The 25,483-nt window shown below is 32.7% G+C and overlaps 1 pseudogene; it reads right to left on the reverse strand.

Annotated features, from left to right (window-relative positions):
• LOC143388967 (cordon-bleu protein-like 1) overlaps window positions 1–25,483 on the reverse strand; it is a 50,189-nt pseudogene that overhangs the window by 16,695 nt on the left and 8,011 nt on the right.

Here is a 25,483-nt window from a genome sequence, read left to right on the forward strand (position 1 = left end):
AAATTTAAACCAAACACTAAGGTCCTGGAATTTTCTTAAATAAAATAAAACATCCAAGTCAAGTTTTACTTCAAAAGGAGGGAAATATGTTACAGCATTGGATTATAGTGATCAGCACATTCACAAAATTTAATAAAAATTTTAAGGTATTTGACGTTTAAATTACTTAAAAATATAATTTTATCTCTTAATGTGGAGACAGAAAAGTATATTCATTGTGCTTCTTAAGAAACAGGCATTGTGCCTGGATATACAGTTTAGTTAAAAGCTTGCCTAGCATGCTTGAGGCCCTGGGTTCCATCCCCTGTCTCAAGCAGTATTACATGACTGTAGTTCCAGCACCTCAGGACGATGAGGCAGGAGGACTATGTGAGTCTAGGACTTCAAGGTCAGTCTGGGCAATATAGCAAGACCCTGTTTCAAAAACAAACAAATATGGGGTACTTTAAATTAACAATAAAAAATGTCCCAATTAAATTAGAGTACTAAGAAATATTTAAGAATTTCAGTGAATTTTTATGTGTACATATTTTGGCAAATGTTGCTTTATCATCACATGTGCAATAGCCATTATGATGCCTTGTGCAATATTATATGTCTATAATATCATATCATAGTAAGAGTGTATTTATATAAGTTGAAAACTGTGTACTGAGAAAAATAAAAGCCCATGATGGTTCAGATGTATAAGTGTTTTATACATGACTCTTCAGTATGTATTCAGGTCTTTTGAAAATTATATTAACTGATGTGATGTTTAGCAAATTATCCATCATTATTCCTGCATTTCTCATGCTGTCACAAGTATTTCAGATACATAATTTTTTTCCAAGTATAAGGTCCTCACTGAGAAACTGGTCTCAGTTAAGGTATAAGGCATGAGTAAGATGTTTCAAATTTTTTTTTGAATTTTTCTGGGATGATTTGATGGTTGTAAACATCATACCAGCTTACTTAATTATATGTTTTTATCCACTTGAAAAGCATTCCTATTATTAAAAGTCTTATAAAAGGCAATAATTATTTTCCACCCATGCATGATAATTATTCATAACTGTGGGATTCATTATGTCATGTGCCTACACATTATGCACATAATTTAATCAATCTCATTCCCTACTACCTGCCCTTTTCCTCCACTCCTCCCTCTCCTTGATTGGCTTCTCTAATGATCTGCCTTCCATTACTATTATTTTAATTAGTACACTATACTTATATGTAAAGGCAGTATTTATTGTGGTATGTTCATTCATGGACATAGCATGCTTTGAATGATTTCAACTACTAATACTTTCCATGCCCTCAGCTCCTCCCTCCCTTTCCATCCCTTCCTTCTACTCCCTTTCATTTGCATGAGATCCCTTTTCCCCTCTAACTTCCATATGTGAGAGAAAACATACAACCCTCTTCAGAATATCTGAGTCTGACCTATTTCACTTAGAATGATATTAAGAATTTCTAATCACCCAAGAGAATTTTCAGTCTGTTTGATTAGCAAAGGTAAGTTCACACTTTGAAAAAAAAATCAAGTTTATTTAGTATGTGCCAAATTCTAGAACTAAAATAAAAAAAGAAATGGGGAAGGGGCTGTGAGCAATGAATAAGTTTCACAAGTATTCTATCACAACTATTTTATTTCAGGTTTAAAAGTTCTAAAGGCAGCGTATTCACTTTCAAAGAACATGGTGTTCTAAATCTTAAAGTACTGTTAAGAATTCTCAAGAATAAATATGAAAAAATTATTTAAATTGTTTAAAAATCAATTGAAAGTATAATGATTGAAGTTTCTTTTATTTTAGATAATTTGAATATTTTAACTTATTTTTTCAGTCCCTTTAAAAATAGCAAATACTGACCGAAAAGAATATTTTTTAATTACTTAAAATTAAAAAATAATTAACATATGGAAAAGAAATGTAGCTACTTAAACTTCCAAATGACATTTTTGTAAGTCTGTAGCATTTTGCTTATGAAGTCATTAAAGTTTAAAATTTAACTAGGACTTTTAAGATATCTATTATATTTGTCCTGGGGATCATCAAAATGGCAAAATAGCCTGTTAAATACTATTCCTTTGCAAAAATATAATTGTGTTAAATTAATCCTATTCAAATAGAATCCTTTTTTATGGTATTCATTCATTCAAATTTACTGTGTCACAGCATTGTTGATGCTACTAGAATTGTTTTTCTTTCATCCTTGGAAAATAATTTCCATTCAGTAAAATTCACACTGTTCTTTGGATTTTGATGGACTGATATAGTTGTGTAAATACAATTACCACCACAATTAAGACATAGAAAATTGTATTAGTCACCTAAACTTCTTCACACTTCCTGATCTCTGGCAACCATTATCCCTATAGTTTTACCTTTGCAAAAGTGTCACATAAATAAAAATATAACATCTAGGCATTTATATCTGGCTTCCTGACTTAACATAATACGTTTTAGATTCACCCATATTGTGTGGATTCATTGCTGTTCCTTTTTATGATTAAGTAGAAGTACTGTATTCTAATACATGGATGAACTACAATTTGCCCATTCTTCAGAGTGGGGACATTTTAATTCCTTCTCATTTTTGGCAATTCTGAATCTAAACTATATTATATATAGTAATTTCATTGAAAATAGTAACATTTCAAAGTTCCCTCAAAAAAAGTAAGAAGTCAAATAGAAGGTAAAACTCTACAGAATTCCTAAGTTTATTAATCTTACATTGCATCATATTCATTTATATAGTTTACTATTGTAAACTCTAAACATGGATAAAATTTCAAGTGAAAAGAAATTCCTATTTCTTTATGAAACATTCTTACAGAAAGGCTTCACAAGTAATCAAATCTATACTGGATGATGTCTTAATCTGCATAAAACAAAGCCACAATCAGGAAAGGCCTGACACCTACATGTCAATGATGCTATGGCTGCCTCAGGCATTCCAGGGCCCTCAGAGAGAGAGGCTTCATCTGTCAGTTTGGGAACTGTGCTCTGTTCATGACTGAGGAGCCCAGGGCCCAGGTAGGCTTCTGCCAAAGAAGCAGATTCTGTAGAAATGGCACTTATACAACAAAGTTAAGGCAAGCAGAGACCAGAAAGCATTTTCGAAGAAATCAGATTTCTGAGCTCACAATTATCCATGCATTAAACAAGAGGACGAAAAGAGAACAAAGGGAGAGAAACAGATACTGAGCAGAGTTCAAATAGCATGCACATCTTTTTCCAGTACTTCAAAATCTAATTTCACTATACATTTGCTAATGTTATTCATTACATTTCCTTTGTAGAATAAGACGGTATCATTGATATTATTCTGAAAAATATCATTATTAGTTATATAATAGAAATATTTTAAATCATAAACACAGGAGTAAAGAATTCTTATATATATAAATTTCCAAATTCCTAAATCATAAAGATTAAAGATTCAGTTTAAAATTTAGGTGCTCCTGGACTTTTTCAAATTTGTGAAAACAAATGCTAAAAATTAGTCATAATAAGTATTTTTCGTACTTAACAAATTATCCCCATGATAAGGTACTAGTATATAATATTCTGTTTCTGTATCACATTTCCAATCTATTGTATTCATTTATGTCTAACAAACGCTAAAGGTGAGAAATTTTATTGTACATCTTTTTATAAGGGCCACTAAGTAGCTATTATTGAAAATATTGGAAATGGTATTAGATTGAATCATTCTATTTTTACTAGAATTTTACTTATTTGAGGAGAACTGATAATGCAAGTTATATAATAGAAAGTATTTTCAGGGTAACAAATTTTTACCATGACAGTAGGATACCTGGTCATTGAATTCATACCTAGAAGCATTGTTTAAAGAAACTATGCTTATATTTTAATGTAAGTTTTTTCCCCCAAACATACTAAATGTTTCTAACTATGATGTGTCAGTACTCTTGGGAAGGAGGTTAACAAATGTCGACCTAACATTGAATAAGGAAAAACAAGAGACCAAACAGGGAAAGTTCTGCAGGTATAATTCCAGAACTGAAATGTTGATCTTGTGCCAGTTTCAGACTCTAATCTCTTCTCTTGTGGGGAGTAAGGGAAGGAGAATTCATTTCACAAAAAAAATTTGGGAAATGAGGTCAAAGAATCTGATCTCTTTCAAAGAGCATTCTAATTAAATCCATTCCTCAACTGTCATGGAAATTCTTTTTCAATACTGACACAGAGTAGAATCAAGGTGTCATACCTGGGCTGGATGGCCCCTCAGGGGAGCTTGTTTCCAAAGCACTGTCTGGAGGAATCCCATCTACTAACTGCAGGGCTAAAAGGAACAACACAACTTATAAACAAGCCTCATACATAAAGCACCTTTACAGCTTCACTGTAGCTTTTTTAATACAATCCAGAAAGAATTGAGCCTTGACCTTGCTAAAAGTCATTTTACTACCCAACTGTGAAATGACAAAATTCCACTTAGATTCATTCCTCTTACTATATAAGTCAATCCTGGAGTGGCAATGTTTTCTAAATAAGTTTACAAATTACAATCTGCTCATTTTAGGATAATGAAGCCATATAATTTTGTCATTTTATTTTGTGTTGCAGATTCATAGAAAGCAGTCAAGTGAGAATAATCAGGGACTATTTATAAATCCTAAATGTCATTATTTAATAAAAAGACAAACATATATCATTTCTGTTTGTATTAAGCAGAACATAATACAAATGATAGTGTTAATGGGAAAAGAAACATTACCAGTCACTCGGCCATTTCCATCACTTGAACACTGGACTGCTTTGGAGGGTGGGGAAGGTGCTTTTCACTTTGTTCTCCTCAAAGATGAAGTCCCCAGATGGAGGAGCTACTGAGCTGCAGTGAGCCTGTTCTCACTATGCCTGCTTCACAGGGCCTCTGTAAAAAACAAAACCATCAAACACAATCCTTTATTTATTTATTTTTCTTTGAGTATTCTTCTGTTTATTTTCATAAACATTAGGTGTATTTCTTACATCATCATTTTATTTTTTTTCCTTTAAAAATGCATATACTTTTAATCATGCATATTTTACAAAATATTTTATGACATCTTACCAGTTCTTTATGACAACACTGATCATCATCATTTGTGATAAATTATTTGTAAAGCTGGTTTTAATATCCCTTCCATTCCCTATATTTAGAAATTGCAAAGACACACATCTTATAACAACAAATCCATCATCTACCAAAATGAAACACAATAGTAATTTATTCAAAAAATAGTTATGGAACAAAAGAAAATCTCTGCAGAAGTAAGGTAAAATGTAAGGAAAAATAAAATATGGCCCTCCTCAATTAACTTAGACTAGGACAGGGGACAAATATGAAAATAACAAATTGAAATGTAAAAGGCTTTTGAGAAATACAGTTGAAAACTAACTTTTACAGAAGAATCAGAGAAATTATAGAATTTAAAGCAAGGGTTAAAAAGGGGAAGAATACTGGTACACTAATAGCTGGCTTGGTTAATCTATCTCTTATTAGCACCAGTGTATCAGTGGAAAATGTTTCAAGAATTTATATTTACCCAAGATAAGGTCCTTGAGGTCACAGACTACAAATGGCTACTGCTCACATTCCTGGCAGGTGAATGTCTGCAGAACCTAGGACTATCCTGCCTCCTCAGGCAGATTGATGCCTCCTGGCCAACTGCCACACCATCTTTGCTCTTTCACTTATAACAAAACTTAGAATTGTTCATACTTTATTTCTGCAATTTCTCTTTTCCCACTTGAGTTTCCCAATTAAACTTTTACCAACCCTTGACCCATTAACACTTTCCCTATCAAAATCACCAATGACCTTGACCACAAATAAATCAGTGGTCATTTCTCAGAACTTTTTTTTTTTTTTGGACCTGTTAGCAGCAATAAACACACATGACCTCCCTTCTGTAGTGCTTTTTCTTACCCAGAACACCACATTTCTCACTCTCAACAGATCCATACTCTGGCTGCTCTGCTTTTTTGGTGCATTACTTTTCATCTTCTGACCAACATTGGTGTCACCAGAACTCTGGCCATATTCTTGTTAATATCTATACTCACACTTTCTTGATGATTTGTTACCTTTAAGTTTTATATACATGCTGATGATTGTAAACTCATGTCTACTCCATCTGATGACCTGTTTTGGTCTCCACTTCAACTTAGCACGTTTAAACCTGAAATCTTAGCAGTCATTCCTTTTCTTCCTTCTACCCCAAACTCTGTACTTCTCATGGTCTTTATCTCAGCAAAGAGCAAGTCATTTTTCTATTTGCTGTCATCTCCTCTCTCATCATCCATAACAAGTCTACCCTGTTGGCTCCTCCCTTAAAAGACACCAAGCATCAGCTTGACTTCTACCATAGAGTCTGAATCATTGACAACACTGTAACAGGGCTCTGCTTCTACGATGCATGCCTACTGTCTTTTCTCAACATAGCAGAAAAAAAAGGATCCTGTTAAAGTGTGTAAGTCACTTTAGGATGTTTTGTTCAAAACCTTCTAGTATTTTCCCAATTGGCACAGAAAAATCTAAGTCTTTTTAATTGATGTCCTGGTTCCTAGATGTCTCTGACCATCTGCAAGGACAGAATAGCTCACTCCAGTCACACTGGCCTTTTTGCTGCCTTTCATGGTGCCTGGAGATTTCCTGGGATGGCTACCCTGGTTGTTCCTATACCTAGAACATTCTTCCTTCTGATAGCTTAATGTTTCCCTCCCTCATTTCCTTCTGATTATTTCTCACATGTCACCTTTCAATGCCTTCCTCCCTGACTCCAAAATTTTCTATCCCATTTCCAAGCTTTTTTTTTTTACTATAAGCCTTTAACAGCTTTTGGCTTATTTACTGGTTTATTATCTGCTTCCACTGGAATTGGCTGTAAAGGCAGGAACTTGTTTTTCTATTTTGCTCATTGCTGTAATTCTGGAACAATTGTTTGGCATACAGAAGTTTCTCAATAAATATTTAAGTGAGTGGAAAATGAATTCTGTATTTTCTTCTTCATGTGTAAGAAGTCTTGATAAACTTGGACTAGATGCTTGTGTAAATATGGGTCATTCCACTCTTATAGGACCATGTAAGTACATCGAAGCAAAATAGTCCAATACATAAGAAGTTCACTGTCTTTGTGCTTTGCTACACATCCAGAAAAAAAGTGATGAATTTACTATTTCATAACTTTCTAATACTTCTGCCAGAGGAAAAAAACCTGCCCCAAAAGAAAAAAAAAATGATTTATAAGCTATCATCATTGCCAACTGTGTGAGATACTAAAGACAACGATGGATCACTACAGGGACAGAAACACAAGCCTACATGGCAGATTCTATACTATACAAACCCCTCATTCATAATTCCTCTTAAGGAAGGAGAGATAAGGTGGCTGGTGATCTCATCATCCCCCAAAATATTAAACTTCTACCATATCAGTTGGTATATAGTTATAGCTAGCCCTTGCCATCATATTACATTGTTCCTTCTTTCAGAACTCAGACCTCTAATAATCTAGCAAGAAAAGAAAACCTGCCACTCAAAAACTCAGATTTTGATTCTGAACCACTAAAGTCAATTCTGATTAACTATTGTGATCATCCCCCACCGGGAGGTCATGGGATGGATCCCCAACAGACCTCTGAAATAATTCAAGAGAAGGATCCTCAGTAATAAACAGATGATATAGAAACATAGTGAGGAATTAGCAGTAAATACTGATTTGAGTAGATTATAATGCCTCTGTGGTCTGAAACTTTCACTTGATCTCTCATAGTATTAGCAAATTCAGAGAAACTCAAGGAGATGGTTAAATGCTAAAAGAACATTTTAAAATATTTGTCTAAAAATCTAAAGATGTTATTTCTTGAGAAACTGACTTCAGTTTAGCCTTATTCAAGCATCACTCTCACTGCAGACCTGGTGTATTAGTAAAAATGCAGTAAAAGCACACCAAGTAATGACATCTTTGATCTTCCTCCTTAGTTTCATGTTTCTCATGTTTTAACTGATTGATTTCATGAGGTATATAATAAAAATACTTCCACCTTAGGCCATATTCTCAATCACTGTCACTTATGGATCTCACCTATTACATGCTAAAAGCAGTCATGATATGAACTTCACAGACAATAGTGTTTAAGAGCTAAAGACTTTCATAATACAGTAAAGCAGACAGCATAGAAATTTTAAACATAGAGGAATTTTTATACTCACAGATTCATGTAAACATATCCATAACTCAAATACAGAATACCCACATATTCATATATTTATCAGTTTGGAGATCCTAAAATAAGCTAGCATTTTTGTACAGAATATGTATATTTCTATGAACAAAGAATTTAAAACTTGTCAGAATAAATAAATAGCATTTATGAAGACAATTGAGGGAATGCAAAGCTATGGATACTTTGGGAAGCATATACGGTATAATCATTCTACAAAACACCGGTCTAAATGGGTGTACATTTCTAGAGTTGCAGTTTGAACAACAGACCCTCAGAACAAGGACATTAGGAGAGACATGATTATTACTAATTGATATGAGGTAGAACTTGTGCCTGTCATAACTAGATTAAATTTTTTAATTAATAGTGAAAACTTGCTAAATAAAGAGACAAAATATAAATGTAACAATTAGTGTAAGATGATCCAAAAGCAGGAGTTCTGAATTAATAAGAATTGTGAGATTAGATAATCAACACAAGATTAATAATAGAAATGTAAATTTTGAGATGTAACACCAGTAATAGCATTTAAAAAATAGCTTTATATTTTCAGTCATCCTATGGGATACAGAAGAGGTTAGGTGTTTTTATAAAAAGAGACTCTCAGAAAAGAGCTTCAGTCAGCTAAGGTAACAGCCAAAGAAAGTTACTAAAAGTCAAATTTGAAGTTTTTTGGGGTTGACTAAGAAAACCTGGAGGAGTACTTGGTCTTGAGGAAAAGATGATCTGTATCTACTGAACATATCCTTCTCTTGGGTGAAAGTCTGCAGGAAAAGATGGAGTATTTACATTAGAACACTGAAGTATTTCTTGGTTAGCTTGTAGCCAAGAAAGCTGGGTGTATTTAGATATGTATACTGTATGTATGTATGTATGTATATATATATATATATATATATATATATATATATATATATATATATCCTAATACAAAAGATTGGAAAGGCTCCAAACACAGGAATACTTACAACTAGAAAGTAGACTTCCTAAATTACCACAGTTATTTAAGTAATACACAAGTTTCCATTTAGAATATATTCTCCTGTGTCCTTCAGGATATGCTCCCAATAGTCTCCAAGTAACTGTAGTTTTGCACTGATCAGAATTCAATCACCTAGTGTGCTGAAGTGTATCTTTTTAAACCAGATGGAGGTTCATAGAAGTTTTTTTATGTTGGAAGATAGCTCACCATAATGGTGATCCCCAAAATGGACTATGGGGTCAACACTAGGGGCAGAACCAAGAAACGTGTCATTTACTGTCTCAGTGACCTTCAGTCTCATCATCTATAAAAAGTAACCATATCTATGTTAAAAGATGCTGTGATCCTTAAATGATCTCAGCATATATAAAATGGTGCCTAGTACACAGTACATGTTCCATATTTATCAGCTGTTATTACATGACATGCGGATGTATTCTGTAAACAAAATAAAAACATGATAATTATTAAGGTTAATGTAAAAAGTATGGATATTAAAAAAAGGAAGTATTTAAGACTGCCTTTCTCTTTGGTGACAGTGGCATTGGGGGTCCTACTTGAATCAAGCTCAGTTATGATCAACTTTAAAACCCAACAGTGTTCAATATTCAGGAATATGTGCTTCGTCCGCTGCATAAGCCAAATTCGCTGTTTTAAAATTCTCCACCTTTAATCACCTCAAGTTATTTCATCATACCATGAAGGACTTTAATAAAAGTTAAATATTTAACATTAGTTTGTTAAATGCTGGTGATGAGTATGTGAATATGCATTAGAGTATATAAATTTGAACAATCTAACAGGTGAAGCTTACATGAAGAATTAAATAAATAATAATTTATAAATGTTTACCTTTTATAACCAGGATACATTTCCTTTGGTCAAATTTTATATATATATATATATATATATATATATATATATATATATATATATATACACATACATACATACATACATATATATTTAACAGTGGTTAAAATTTAATTATTTTAAGTCTAAAGGGTTTACAATATGAGAAAATGGGTTTCTATTTACCAGGAGAAACTGTTATGGTTAATCATTAGAGATATTTAATTATTTAATTTAGTTAAAGCTACTGATAAATCTGTCTGCCATGAGTGACCACTGCACCTGTAATAGAAACACACATCACCAAACTGTGTGCTCTGTGAAAAGGGAAACACTAGAAGGAAAAAACAGAATCCTCTAGCAAAAAGGGCAACGTCAGGTTGAAAAACAGGCCAGATAGTTAGTGTCCCACAATTTTCATCCAAATCAAAATTCACTGGTTCAAATGAAAGTAAATAAAAGTTGAAAACAGAATTAAATAATGTTCAAAAGATTTATGACTAGCTGAGGACTAGCTTTGCACTAGTTACTAGGTCACTAATTAATCAGGTGAATCATAAGATGTGGGTCACTGGAATCAATGCATTCTAGATAAGAGTTAAAGAACACAAAAACAAAAAATGAATTAAGGCATATAAACAGTAGCCTAATTTTAATAATGTTATTTAATATATCTATTAGGAGATTTTTTATTATCTGTTTACAATATTATTTTCACATGTGGGGAGGAGCGGGGTAAAGAGAGAGAACCTAAGAAATCCTGTAAAATTATTATAAATTGTGTATATATATACACAATTTATAATAATTTTAATACACACACACATATATACACACACACACACACACACATATATATATATATATATATATTTTTTTTTTTCACCATTATTCTTTGACAGCTGTATATTCCTAGTAAATACCATGAGATAGTATGAAATATTCAAGTTCATTAACTTGAATATCTTAGCAACTTCATTAACTTTACCACATCTTCATGAAACTAAGTCTTTGAGCACTTTTTAGTGATACCCATGTGGTCCTTCAGGAGTCCAGGGAGAAAGATGTCCATTATTCAATGTCTTAAGTTGCTTCTGTAGTTTAGGTTTCATAAAACATCACAGAGTTGAAGTAGGCATCACCATCTCATTACCACTGATCAAAGCTTCCCACAACAAAGCCCTTTCATCCAATTTTAAAAGATAATAAAAGGATTAAAATAATTTTACAATACTAGAGCTGGAAGACACTTTGATGAACACAGTTACAAAACCTTATTCTGCAGAGGAGAAAACCAAGCCACAGAGAAGTTCAATGAAGATGATGATGATGGAAAAGAAAATGACAAGGACAAAAAAAAAAAAAAATCATAGGCCCAAGAATAGAATGTAACCATGCTCCAAACCACAACAATTCCTGTTCTGCCACAATATACTTCTTTTTTTCCAGTCCTTCTCTATGCAAAGAAGAAATAAATTACAAATTTTACAACTTGTGTTATGAACTGAAAATGTTTTTACACTTCTCTTGAAGCAACATGCATTTTCATTTCATAAGCCCTACAATTTTCTGCAATAGCATACGACCAATTCTCGTTATTGAGAAACCTTTGCTTATTACATTTTGTTAAAGACCAAAGATGAGGGCCTCTCTCAATAGTATATCTTGTGGGGAAAAGATAGGATAAACCAGAAGAGCGCAGAGCCCATGATCAAGCTTAAAGATAGGGAATGGTGGTAACTCTAGTCTTCTGTTATCATTTTAGCATAAGTCTTTCTAGGGACAGGGTAGGGGAATATGAAACACCTACAGGTAAACAAACAGGGGCCAATTCAGTTGATTCCAAAAAATGCACCAAAGATGTATAGCTGGCTTCATTCCAGACAGTGCCCCACCTCTAAAAGCTTATCACCATCATTCTAGGAAAGACGCCCGCTTCTCTCTGCCCTGGCCTCTGTTAACACAAACCAATTACCACTGAAAAGTGAATCTCTCCCATGGCAGACAGGCTAAGCAAACTCTGAACCACAAGGACTGGTCAAGAAAGTCTCCTAACACTGATGGTTTTCAATATGGTTTTATGAATATCTTGTGCAATTTTAGAGAGAAACAACTTTTTGCATACTAATAGATAAGGAAGAGAAATCTACATTAATCCCACAACCCATTGTTCTTTGAATAATATTTTTATTTAAAATTTAAATTTATAATGAGCATATTTTTTTTTTTTTTACTTTTAGGTCAGAAGTAAATTGGGCAGAAAACTAAAAAGTAGTGATACAGAGGGTTATTGTGGAGATTAACTGGGTAATATTCTTTAAACTTGATATGTAATATTAATAGTCAATATATAAGCATTCACCATTGCTTTTGTTATTGTGACCCTTGAAATGAACCTTATGAAAACCACAATGACAAAATATGCTTTATATCTGGGAAAGATTAAATATATTGTGCCAGTGCATTTCTCTATTGAAACCAGTCATATTTTTGGAAGTACAGACAGCTGTATTCCATGTATCAAACTGCAAACGCCATGGTAACCACTATTCCTAGGCAATTGTAGAATGATATGTGTGGTCCACTTTCCATATGATAAGAGGAGAGTGGAGGGGAAAATAAAATGTTACCCAATGATCTGGATTAAAAAACAGTATATTTCTTAAAGATTACAAATACAAATTTTACATATAGAAGAGTACAGCCTTAATTACTCTGTTGAAAAGTAGGATTAAAATCAATTAAGTAAAATGACAACAAATATATACCTACTCATACAAGCAGATACATCATCTGCTTGTAAGCCATTGATATAAAAGTGAGTAAAAGATGAAGACAGCACATATTTTAAAAAATTAAGTTACTTATTAAAAATGAATACTCTAGGTATTAAATTTCACTTGCATAATACTAGATGGCAAAAGTCTCAATTGCTCAATCTTTGAGTGTTTGTAGCAGAATGAAAAAGGAGACAAAATGATATATCCACTAGAGATTATTCCGACTGTGTTTTCAGTCACAACTCAATATCCCAAGAAAATGGCATACCATGTTAGTGGTCAGTGGAAAAGCTGGTGGGTGTTGTATACACATAGCTCTAAGCCACAAAGACACACCAAATACGTCAAATGAAAAATTCTCCCAAAGGTACTATGAATTCTGAGTCAAGATTATCCACAAATTCAACTCTTTTACCTCTTCTTGTAATGCAATAAATCTAGTTTCTGCACACACAGTGCAGAAACTAGATTTCTGAACTTAGTTTTAGTTCCAGAATTATAAGTCACTTTCAATTTAAGTCAAGTCACTGCATTTCTGACTTCCTATTTCACACATGTTGGTCTTACTATATATAACTGTATACATTTTCTATACTAATGCATGGGATATGGTTTGCATAAATAACAGAATGAGTCAAATATTTTATATTTTGTCACAGAATTGACATTTTGAATCATTAGAACCACAAAATGCTCCAAAAGTTCCATTAAAAAATGCCAGAAAAATTCTAATTGGAAAGTTTTTTTCTTTTCAAATGAACATTTTTGTAGATAGGAATATATCCACCTTAATAGGTAAAATGACATAAAGCTTGAAATAATGGAGAAAAAGTACAGAAAAATTTAAGGACATGAAATTGAAAGTGAAATATATATTCTATAAAATACAGACTTAAATGGGGAAAATTTTAGGTACGGAACTATTCCAAGAAAAATTTAGACTATTTTACAAATTTTAAACTTTTATGAATCCTTTTTGGAAACTGCACAATCAGTTGTCAAAATCAGCTTAGAAAATCAACAGTCTGTAATGTGAATAATTTCAGTATAAGTTCCAAAAACACAATCCAAATATCTTAATTTGCCAATATTGAGAAATGTCTTAGAGGAATTAGGTAAATTATTAAATACGGGCAGCCAAAAAAATATAAAAGAGATGTGTTTGACAATTTTTTTCAAGATACAGATGAACTAACTGATTGGTAAGCCTTGACTGTGGCAAACATAGTATTAGTGACTTTAAAAGAACACTAAAATAAACTCAAAGCTCAAAATGGATAAAACTGCTAATTATAAAGCACTGTCAGACATTACTGGTATTTATCTCTCTTATTCTATTTTCTGTCACTTTACTCATACAAAGTAAGCATTTGTATTTCTAATATAACATAAATATTTCCAGTATTTGCTTTCTGCTTTAGTATAGTTCGGAAGAAAAAAAAATGGAAAAGATTACAACACTGTACTTCTGTTAAACAGCGCACCCTTGTAGTTTATTTGGCATCACAGACAATGAAAATCATAGGATATAAGTATATCTAAAATTCTTTGCATACTTAAGAACAGATTTGTACAAATATTTTTTTCTTCCAGTTACATTTTCCCCAACATGCCTATACTTTCAATCACATAAAATAGTGATTGTTAAAATTCAAAGTTCAGCCAGGAGTGGTGGCATCTGTAATCCTAGTAACTCAGGGGGCTGAGGCAGGAGGATTGCAAGTTCAAGACCAGCCTCAGCAAGTAATCAGTAAACTAAGTAATTGATATGCTTTGCTGAATTTTCTGAATGTCTGTAGATAAGTAATATCAATCCAATGGTTAATTATATTTATATGCACAGTGTAATATATAATATAATGTTCTAGGTGTTCATCCTTGATTTTTAAATATAAGGTTGTCAAAATTCTGGATTTTCTATCAAAGCCTAAGAAAAACATTGCTAAAAGCCATTGTTATAGGATTTTGCTGGAGAATACAATTCCTGCCCTATAGCTGGAAGAGGACAAAAGGAAAATTTAACAGAGCTTTAATCTTTAAACAATAACAATTTAACCCTAATATTTATCTTTAGATGACAGGGTAAGTAATTCCTGTTATATCCATTAATGTAATATTATTCAATCTTTAAACAAGGGAAGCCCTTTATGTTCTAATAAGGATATCCAAAATGAATCATTAAGTACAAAAGTGAGGAATAACATGGTATAGGTAGCACATGACCATGGGAAAAGAACAATATGAGTATTGACTTGAATGTGCATACATTCATTAGTTCTTGAAAGGGACTTGAACTGTCAATATTGGTTGCCCTTGGGCAGAAGAATTTAGTTGAGGACAAAGAAGAAAAGGATGATTTTCACTGTATTCCCCTTTTTATCTTTAGCATTATGTAATATGTGAACATACTACCTAATCATATACATGAAAAATAAAAAGGCACAAGGGAGACATGTTAAGAGAAAGTAAAAAGTATTCTATGCTAAAATCTGAAAAAAAAATTCTTCATTAAGTTAAAAAAAACAGGATCCACTGAATGGGATAGTAGGAATGAATGTAAGGAAAAGGCATGTGTGTGCATACATGCACTTTTGTAAGTGCAATCAGGCCATTCAATTACGAAAGGAAAGGAAGCAGGATTTCACATGAGAGACAATAAGTCAAATCTTGTGGTCAGAGTTAAAAGCATCCTGAAAATGACGAGGATTAAAAGTTTAAAAGTTATTATCAGTCTGTAAAGAAACATGAGACCCAGAAAATCAATCATAGCAAACTGAGGTTTCTGAACTGGGAAGTGATAATTAACAAATAGAAATGTGGCAGCTTGCTCCATTTAGAGCATCCTGAGGATAAGTTCAAAACTATTTCTCACCTTACTCTGCCTGGATTTTCCTAGGAATTACTTCAGCAAAGGAAATGGAAGACATTATGAAGGGTGACTATGTGAAGAATTGGTTTCTAAGTAGATGTGAAAGAATAAGGAAAAAAGTAAAAAATTATCTTTCGCTTTTGAGTCTAGGAGAGAAAAAATGATTTTGGTTTTAAATATGTTGATTTATAGGTATAATGAGTCACTAAGTAACAGTGAGGACAAGGTACAACCAGAAGAATACCAGGATTGGAGTTACAATTGGAGTTACTGATATATTGGTTTCCTATAACTGCTATAACAAATTACCATGACTGAGTAGCTTATATCAACCCGAAGTTCTTCTTTCATGGTTTGTAAGGCCAGAAATCCGAAATCAAGGAAATCAAGGTGTTGGAAAGGCCATGATCCCATGGCTTCTGCTGGCTGCTGGTGCTCCTTAGCTGCATGCAGCAGCATGACATCACCTTTGCTTTGTCTTCACCTTAAGTGCCCTCTCTGTGGACTCATCATTGGCATACTCACCAGTGGATTTGGGTCTAACTTAAAATTAAGATGCTCTCATTTCTACACCCATAAGTACATCCACAAAACACTAGCTTTAAATATAACTTCATTTATTTAAGACCTGGACATAGGGGGACACTATTAAAATCACATAGTGAAAATTATCAGCCCATGGATTTAACAAAAGAACAGATGTGCTACCTCTTAAAGAGTAGAGTGAACATAGTGAATCTTGAATTCAGGTATCTCCAATTCAGACAATGGGTGAAAGAGTGACAGCAAGGAAAATAAAAATAGGATGTGGTTAAAGTAGAAGAATTTGGTTCCTAGCAGGGTACCATGGTATACACCTGTAATCGCAGGAAGACTGCAAGTCCAAAGCCAGCCTCAACAACTTAGCGAGACTCTGTCTCAAAATTAAAAATAAAAGGGATTTTGATGTTGCTCAGTGATAAAGCATCATTGGTTCAATCCCCATCTAAAAAAAAAAAAAAAAAAAAAACAACAACAACAAAAACTGATTCCTCCTGGATCTGTGCAAGGTACGGAGGTACACAGTGAGATGCAGCAGAAGATAAAAAATCAGGACCAAAGGGTGACTATTCACATCAAATATGGCCAGGAATGTAAGGAAAAGGCACTAAGATGCCTAGGCAACCAAGAATTCACATGTGTGCATACATGCACTTTTGTAATGAATAAATAAAAAATGGTTCTTCAGCTTCTCTAGGGAAAATAATAATTTAAATAATAAAAAAAATAAAAAAAAATAATTCTGGGTTCTGCTGAACAACACATCAAAGAACTATCCAGATGTCCAGATCAAAAAAAAAAAATAATTAAAAACTGTATAAAGATGTGTAGTTTGCCAAAGGCAACATACTAAAAAAAGGTAAGTATACTTAACACAGGGCACCAAGTGGTCATAGAGCAGAGGGCGAGAATCAAAAGAAATAGCTTTTAGTAAGGTCACTGGTTTCACAGTCCAGAATTTTAAGAGACAACCTAGACCTCCTGGGGAGCCAAGTACAAAGGAACTTCACTGGAATGGATTGAATGAGGAAATCCAGAAGAAAGATTTATAAGCAGGGGTTATGATGATTTCTATATACAGGAAAGAGATGCTTTGGTAACTACTTGAGAGTATGATAACTTACACACTTAGGATGTAATTTTAGGGTAAATACAAGTATAAAAAAATCCTGAAAATGCTTTTGCTATGAAGAAATGCAAAGGAGCTACAAGCACAAAATGAAGTCTCTGACCCTGACTTGGTTCTAGATTTCCTTGCTGGTTCAATCTGATCCTTGTACACACCCAGGCAAGCTATTGTCTTCAGGAACTGAATCTCTGGACAGGGTCCTCCACCTGACTGATGGACTCCCACACTCATTTTAAGACTGAACTCAAGGATCACCTTTTTTGCAAAGCTTCACTCAACTACCAAGAAGTAACCCTGGAAAACTTTTGTCAGAAAAATGACTCCATCACAGAAAAAAAATCCCTGATTTATGAGATTTTATACCACAAACATTAAATTAGACGTCTTAATAGAAATAAGAGAGTTGATTTTCTAAGTAACAACTTCATTAAGCATTTCTTTAAAGATGTGTTTCTATTCAAATTGCTATGTTCTAAAGACACACATGATAGTTTACAAAAAAACTATAATCAAGTTGCTGGGTTTTTTAAATTAAGAAAGTACCCAAATGCATATTAGGTGATGGGAAGAGTTCATTTCTTGAGGCTAGAATTTACTAAACTTCTGCGGAGAAAATAAAATCCTTCAACCAGATATGAGAAGACCACCTGTTGTCTTGAATACTTCAAAATAAAAATTGCTCTCAAAGTCATTTAAATCATTGTGTGATTACAAGGAACATAATACATCATCTTATGTTCAATCACATTTACTTGAAAAATCATCTACCTTCCACATGAATAAAGCAAGAATGTACAGATTGCTTAGTCATAAAAAGCTGTTTGCTAATAGATTCCCAAATTTAGGATTAAAGGGAACCAATAATAATAGGGGAGTAAAAATAAGACTATAAAGAAGAAGAAGAACAAAAATAAAACTTAAAGGAAAAGGTACACATAGAACAATGCTTTGAACATAAGAACACATAAAGGTAATCACAATATGTTCTATTAAAAGGCTTATTTTAAAAAATAGAGTATTGATTTTAGGTAGACACCAGTATTTCCTCTGCAGAATCTCAAAATTAGGAAAGAAGACATACAAATTAGAAGCCCATGAATTAGCACAAAGACTGTTGTTTAAAAACATTTTCATTTGAAAATAAGCATTTTCATCTGTAATATACGCATTAAGTAAGACAATGTTTATAGACCAGCTATTTGCTTGAAAAAAAAAGCTTCTTAAAATAGCAACTTATTCTTCATTGCATCAAACTACATATAATCTTTTCCCAGTACCAATTTTAGTTAAGTACTTATTCATGTTATTACATATTAATAACTGTTACTAACTTTCTTGGGAGTCTAAGTTACGTAACCTTGTCTCATCCTGTAAAACAAAACAAACCTACCCACCTTACCAGTCTCCTCCACACTTGTGGATTTCACCACACAAGAAGCTGGCCTCTCCTGTATGTTTGCAAGGTCCTCAGGGGCACTCTGAGATGCTGGCATTGGAGGCAATGGAGCACAACTCTTCTTGGGTGCATCCGATGGCAGGATGTTTGAAACACATGGTTTGGAAATAGTACTGGACCTCGAAAAAGTTGGGCGGTGCTTATTTATTAAAGGGGTTGCAGGAGCACTTGCAGTCTAATAAGAAAAAGACAGTGTCTATATGCAATTTCAAGATAAAAACCACTTATTTTATACAAGATTTGAAGACTCTTCTAAGATATTGCATAAGAAAATACTTGCTCCCACTTTTTCTTACTACATTGAAAAAAAACTAAAAAAAAACTTTATTTTATTTTTCCTTCATTATGTCCAGGTTTTGTGATATTTGGCAGGATTGAAAAAATAAAAAGAAAGTCATCTTACTTTGGTACAGAGAGTTGAATATTCACTTCCAAGTTTTTCTTCTCTTCCTTTCCCTCTAAAACTTTATCTAATATGCTAGGCATGGAGGTATATGCCTAGAATCCCAGTAACTCAGGAGACTGAGACAAAAAGATCACAAATTTAAGGCCAGTTTCAGCAACTAAGCAAAATCATCTCAAATATTTGTTTTAAAAAAGAGGGGGTAATAGGGAAGGTAACTCAGTGGTAAAACACTCCTAGGTTCAATCCCTAGTACCAAAAACTTTAAAAATAAATAAAAACAAAAACTTAAGCAGTAATAAAAGTTGTCATTATAATCTGAAATGAATCACTCAGGACTACTTTTATCAAATTCTCAAAGAAACAAATATTGCTGTTTCACAATTTAGGAAACTTAAACTAAGATATACTCAGGATCAATAATCACAACTAAGACATACACTCAATTCTTTATGACTCAGCCAGTGTTGCATAATTACCAACATTTCAGAAGTATAATGAAAGCAGTACTAAGATGGAATTTTATAACTATGAGTACATACATTAAAAAAAATCACCACAGCAAACACAAATAATCTAATGATATTTCTCAGGGCATTAGAAAAACAGGAGCAAACAAAATCCAAAATCAGTAGCAGGAAATAAATCATAAATATCAGAACAGGAAATAAATGAATAGAAAGGATCAATTAAACTAAAAGGTGGTTCTTTAAAAAGATAAACGAAATTGACAAATACTTAGCTAAACAAACAAACAAACAAAAAAAGAAAACCCAAACAAATAAAGAGATGAAAAAAGGGTAATATGACACATATCACTGAAATTCATAGGATCATTAGCAATATTGAGTAAAACTATATACCAATACACTGGAAATTCTAGAAGAAATTAACAAAATTCTGGGCCCAGATGACCTACCACAATAGAACCAATAGGACATAAAAAAATCTAAATAGATCAATAATAAGCAATGAGATTGAAGCAGTAATAAGAGTTTCCCAACAAAAAAGTATAAGAACCAGACAGATTCATTGATAAATTTTTACCAGATTTTTAAAGAACTACCACCAATGCTCCTCAAACTATTCCATGAATTAAAATGGAAAGAAACCCTTTCAAACTCATTCTGCAATGTATCACCCTGTTACCAAAACTTGATGAGGATACAACAACAACAACAACAAAAAACTATAGACCAATGTCCCTGATGAACATAGATGATATATATCCTCAATAAAATACTTTCAAATGAAATTCAACAGCACATTAAAAAGAGCATATATCATGATCAAGTTGGTTTCATTCCTAGGATGCAATGATGGAATCAATAAATGTAATACAGCACATAAATAGAGTCAAGAATAAACATCACATGATCATCTCAATAGATGCAGAAAAGGTCCTTGCTAAAATTCAACAGTCCTTCATGATTAAGTTCTGAATAATTAGATATAGAAAGAAGATACCTTATTATAATAAAAGCTATATATGATAAACCTATATCCATCATCATTCTGAATGGGGAAAAAACTGAAAGCATTTCCTCTAAAATCAGGAAATAGAGTATCTATTCTCAACTTTTTCATTCAGTACATTGCTTGAAATTTTAGCCAGAGCAATTAGGTAAGAAAATATATAAAGTGATATAAATATGAGAGGAGGAAGCTGAATTATCCGTATTTGCAGATAATACAATTATATTCTGAGAAAATCCTAAAGATTCCACCAAAGGACTCAAAACTGATAAATTAATTCAGCAATGTAGTAGGGATACAATATCAATATACAAAAATCAATAGCTTTTCTATATATCAGTAATGAATGGACTGAGAAAGAAATCAGTGTTTCTTGAACAAGGAGGTGAAAGATTGCTACAGTGAAAATTGGAAAGTAGTGAAGAAAGACATTAGAGAGTAGAAGATGTAAAGATCTTCCATGTTCATGGATTGGAAGAATTAATATTGTTAAGACAGCCATAGTACTGAAAATGATCTATGGATTCAATGCAATCACAATCAAAATACCAATGATATCTTTCACAGTTCTTCACAGAAATAGGAAAAAAATCCTAAAATTCATCTGGAATGAACAAAGACCACAAATAATCAAAATCATTCTGAGCAAAAGGACTAAGGATGTAGGCATTGTAATCCTTTATTTTAAAATATACCATAGAGACCCTCATCAGTATACAAAATATGAAGATGTGAATTTGGTGTCAACATACCTTATATACAATCAAAGATATGATAAATTGTGATATAAAGGTGTATTAAGAGTTGTAATGCAAAAAATAAATAAACAAATGACTAAACAAGCAAATAAATAAAGTATACTACAGAGCTTTTTTTAATTTAAAAAACAAGGTATAGACATAAAAACAGATATACATGGATACAACAAAAAAGAATATAAAGGGGCTGGAGTTATGGCTTAGCAGTAGAGTACTTGCCTAGCACATGTGAGGCCCTGGGTTCGATCCTCACTAACACATTAAAATAAAGGTATTGTGTCCAACTACAACTAAAAAAATAAATATTTAAAAAAGAGAATATAAACATAAATAAGATATATCTCCCTATTTACAGATAATACAATTATCATTACAATTTCTCTTTCTCATACACACACACACACACACACACACACACACACATATATAATGAATTGAGGACCCAGAAATAAACCCATGTATCTTCAGACAGCTGATCTCAATAAAGTGCCCAAAATCATATACTGGAGAAAAGCCTTTTCAACAAATGGTACTAAGACAACTGGATATCCACATGCAGTTGATTGAAACTAGATTTCAATCACCCTGAAGAAAAATCAACTCAAAATGGATAAAAATGTTAATTTAAGACATAAAACTTTGAAACTATTGGAAGAAAACATACAGGAAACACTTAAAAATACTGGAACAGACAATGATTTCCTGACTAGTACTCTGATATCTCAGGAAAAAAAAGCAACGATTGACAAATAGGATTACAATAAATCAAAACTCTGCTGCACAGCAAAGGAAACCACCAAGAGAGGAAGAGAAAATCTATAGAATGGGGAAAAATCTTTGCCAGCTATTCATCTGACAGAGAATTAATCTTCAGAAAGAACAAATATTCTAATCAGTAACTGGACCAATGATCTGAACAGACATTTCTCAAAAGAATACAAATACAAGACAACAAATATATGTAAAAATAATATCTTTAGCCTTAATAAATCACAAAAAAAACTACATGGAGATTCCTGTCACCCTATTTAGAATGGCTCTTGTCATATAAATAAACAAACCAAAGCAAAAGCAAAAAATAAAATAACAAATGCTATTTGAAATGTGGAAAAAATATGAATCTGTATAAACTGTTGATGAAAATGTAAATTAGTATAGCTGGTATGGAAAACCGTTTACAGATTCTTCAAAAAACTAAAAATAGATTTACCATAAAATCCAACTAGAGCTGGGCATAGTGGTGCATACCTGTAATCCCAGCAGTTTGGGAGGCTGAAGTAGGAGCATCAAAAGTTCAAGGCCAGCCTCAGCAACTAAGCAAGGCCCTAGCAACTTAGTGAGACCCTGTCTCAAAGTAAAAATAAATAGACAGGGGATGTCAATGGCTAAGTACCCCTGGCTTCAATCCCTAGTTCCCCCTTCCCCATCACCACCATCAAAAAAAAATCCAAATAGACCATTCCTTAGTATTTTTTCAAAGGGTAAAAAGTGGGAAGGAGATGAATTGAAGTAGAAAAGGAATTATTGGAAAGGGGGAAGGATACTGGGGGGTGGGCAAAGAGCAAGAGAAAGTAGAATGAAAGGTAGACATGATCAAAATATGATACATGTATATATGGAAATGTCAGAGTAAAACCCAATACTTTGTATAATATATATTGATAATAATAATAGTAATGAAAATGTACAAGATGATCTTGAAACAATTAAGAAAACTGTGAAAATATATTGGAGTTCATGATAGAGGGACTCAGGATGGTTTCTAATGCAAAAATCTGAACAAATTTGGTGTCATGATTCCATAATTGAAACAATCACATACGTTTCATTCTGTGCTTTCATAATGATACTAAGAAAAGAACTCTTCATCATGTTCATGCTAGAGAACAAGTCCATTATTTAAAAAAACATCCAGTAAAGAGAAAGAAATTATCCCATTTTCATATGACCTTTTCTGACTGAATTTGATCTAGGGAGTCAAATTGCTGATATGAGTGAGTTTGTTTTATAGAAATATCTCAACAAACAGTTAAAAATAATGTTTACATACACTCTTGTCCTTTATCAATTACTGTTTAAGATGCAGACAATAATTGTTGATGGCTAACATTAGAAAAGATGATAACATGTTACTGTCAGTTAATGGTAACACAAAAATAATACCTATGAAGTTTTCTTTCTTTTTTCTCTATTTTTTGGAGGCAGAGTCTCCCTATGTTGTACAGCCTGACTCCTGGGCTCAACCAATCCTCGTACCTCAGCCTCCAGCATAGCTGAAACTACAAGCAAGTGCCACCATGCCTGGCTACTATATTCTTGCCAGAGATGTGTCACTAAAACCTGACTAAGGCTCTAGATTTAATAGTCAAATTTCAGGAAATAGAGGGGACAAAGAAACATGTGACAAGGATACATCACCAAAATTTTGAGTAAGACAAACTATAAAACAAATGACCTGGTTTTTGTCAACAAACCAATTGCAAATAAAAAAAAAATTAGGACAGGAATAAATTTAAAAAGCATTCTTTTACAAAAAACAAGGGTTTTATAGCAAATCACAATGTAATTTCAATGACATTGAAAACAAAGCACTGTGTGTCAAAATTTGATATAGCTAAAGCAGAACATAGTAAATACACATTCTTAAATGTTTATTTAAAATAAACATTCAATAAATGAATAAATCATAATAATGTAGGGACTTCTCTAGGAAGGCAAAGATAGTACCAATAAATATTGATGCAATATGTCTTGATAACATTAAAGAAAAACTATATTCCACAAATTAAAACTCATATCTGATAATCCAAATATTAATTAAGTAGCATGCATTCTGCATGAAAAGCCTAACAATAGTAACAGTTAATAATGATGAACAGGTGGATAAGACTTTATGTTTAAAGAATTTTTCATAGGCCCATTTTACTTCTTAGAACATCTTTTTGAAGGAGTTATCATTAGTTATAATTCTAAGCCCTTCTTATTTGAGTAATGCCAGCATTTACCCTATAGATATAAAGAAATATAAGCAATGTTATCACTCGAATTCACATCCAAGGAGCCAGGTGATCAGAGATCTGAATAACTTGCACAAAGATACACAGGTTATACATGGTAAAACTAAAACCAATATCTATTTAAAGAACTTTCTGTAATACTTGTGGTTTTTCTTTTTTATGCCGCTATTTCATTTTAAGATAGAATCCCCTAATAAATATATATATATATATACACACACAATTAAGTTTAGTTAGAAGAACAGGTGGAAAATTCATATGGCGGCACAATAAATAATATAACCAGAGTGCCAAGCATGGTGGCACATGCCTGCAATCCTAGCTATGGAGGAGGCTGAGGCAGGAGGATCACAAGTTCAAAGCCAACTTGGGCAATGTAGCCAGACCATGCCTCAAAATAAAGCAATTCTTACAAGGGCTGGGGATGTAGCTCAGTAAAGAGCACCCTTAAATTCAATCCCTAATACTGGGAGAATATTTACTTATTTATCTGGAGAGTATTTCAAATAATGATTTTTCCAGACATCTTGTCATCCTCTGCACTAGTTAACTCCTCTTCCCTAAAGTTCTAAGTAGGGATCACTACAAGTCAAAGTGAAACACTAAGACAAGTGAAAATTTGAGCCAATTTTAAAAAGCAACTCAATACTATAGTTTCCAATGATACCAAACAACCTAAGAGCTGAAGACAGTTACAGCACTTTGGATTGACCTGTAGACACTGTAAAAAAAAAAAAAAAAAAAAAAAAAGCTTTCTTAATCTTATTCAGAGCATTCAATCATCTGTAAAATCACATACTTCCACTGCTGGAAGGGATAATAGCAATCTATATATTCAACACCTTTAAAATGAGGTACAAAGAATTATGAAATTTGCTTAGGGTTAAATACATACAGAGTGGCAAAGTTAGGAGCAGAAGCCAAGTGCAAGTAACAGTGTTGTTTCTGGAAGGAACACAGAAACCATTTTTTTTTCCAATTTTTGTTTTATTAAAT

Source organism: Callospermophilus lateralis, unplaced genomic scaffold (assembly GCF_048772815.1).
Source record: "Callospermophilus lateralis isolate mCalLat2 unplaced genomic scaffold, mCalLat2.hap1 Scaffold_45, whole genome shotgun sequence".
NCBI lineage: Eukaryota > Metazoa > Chordata > Mammalia > Rodentia > Sciuridae > Callospermophilus > Callospermophilus lateralis.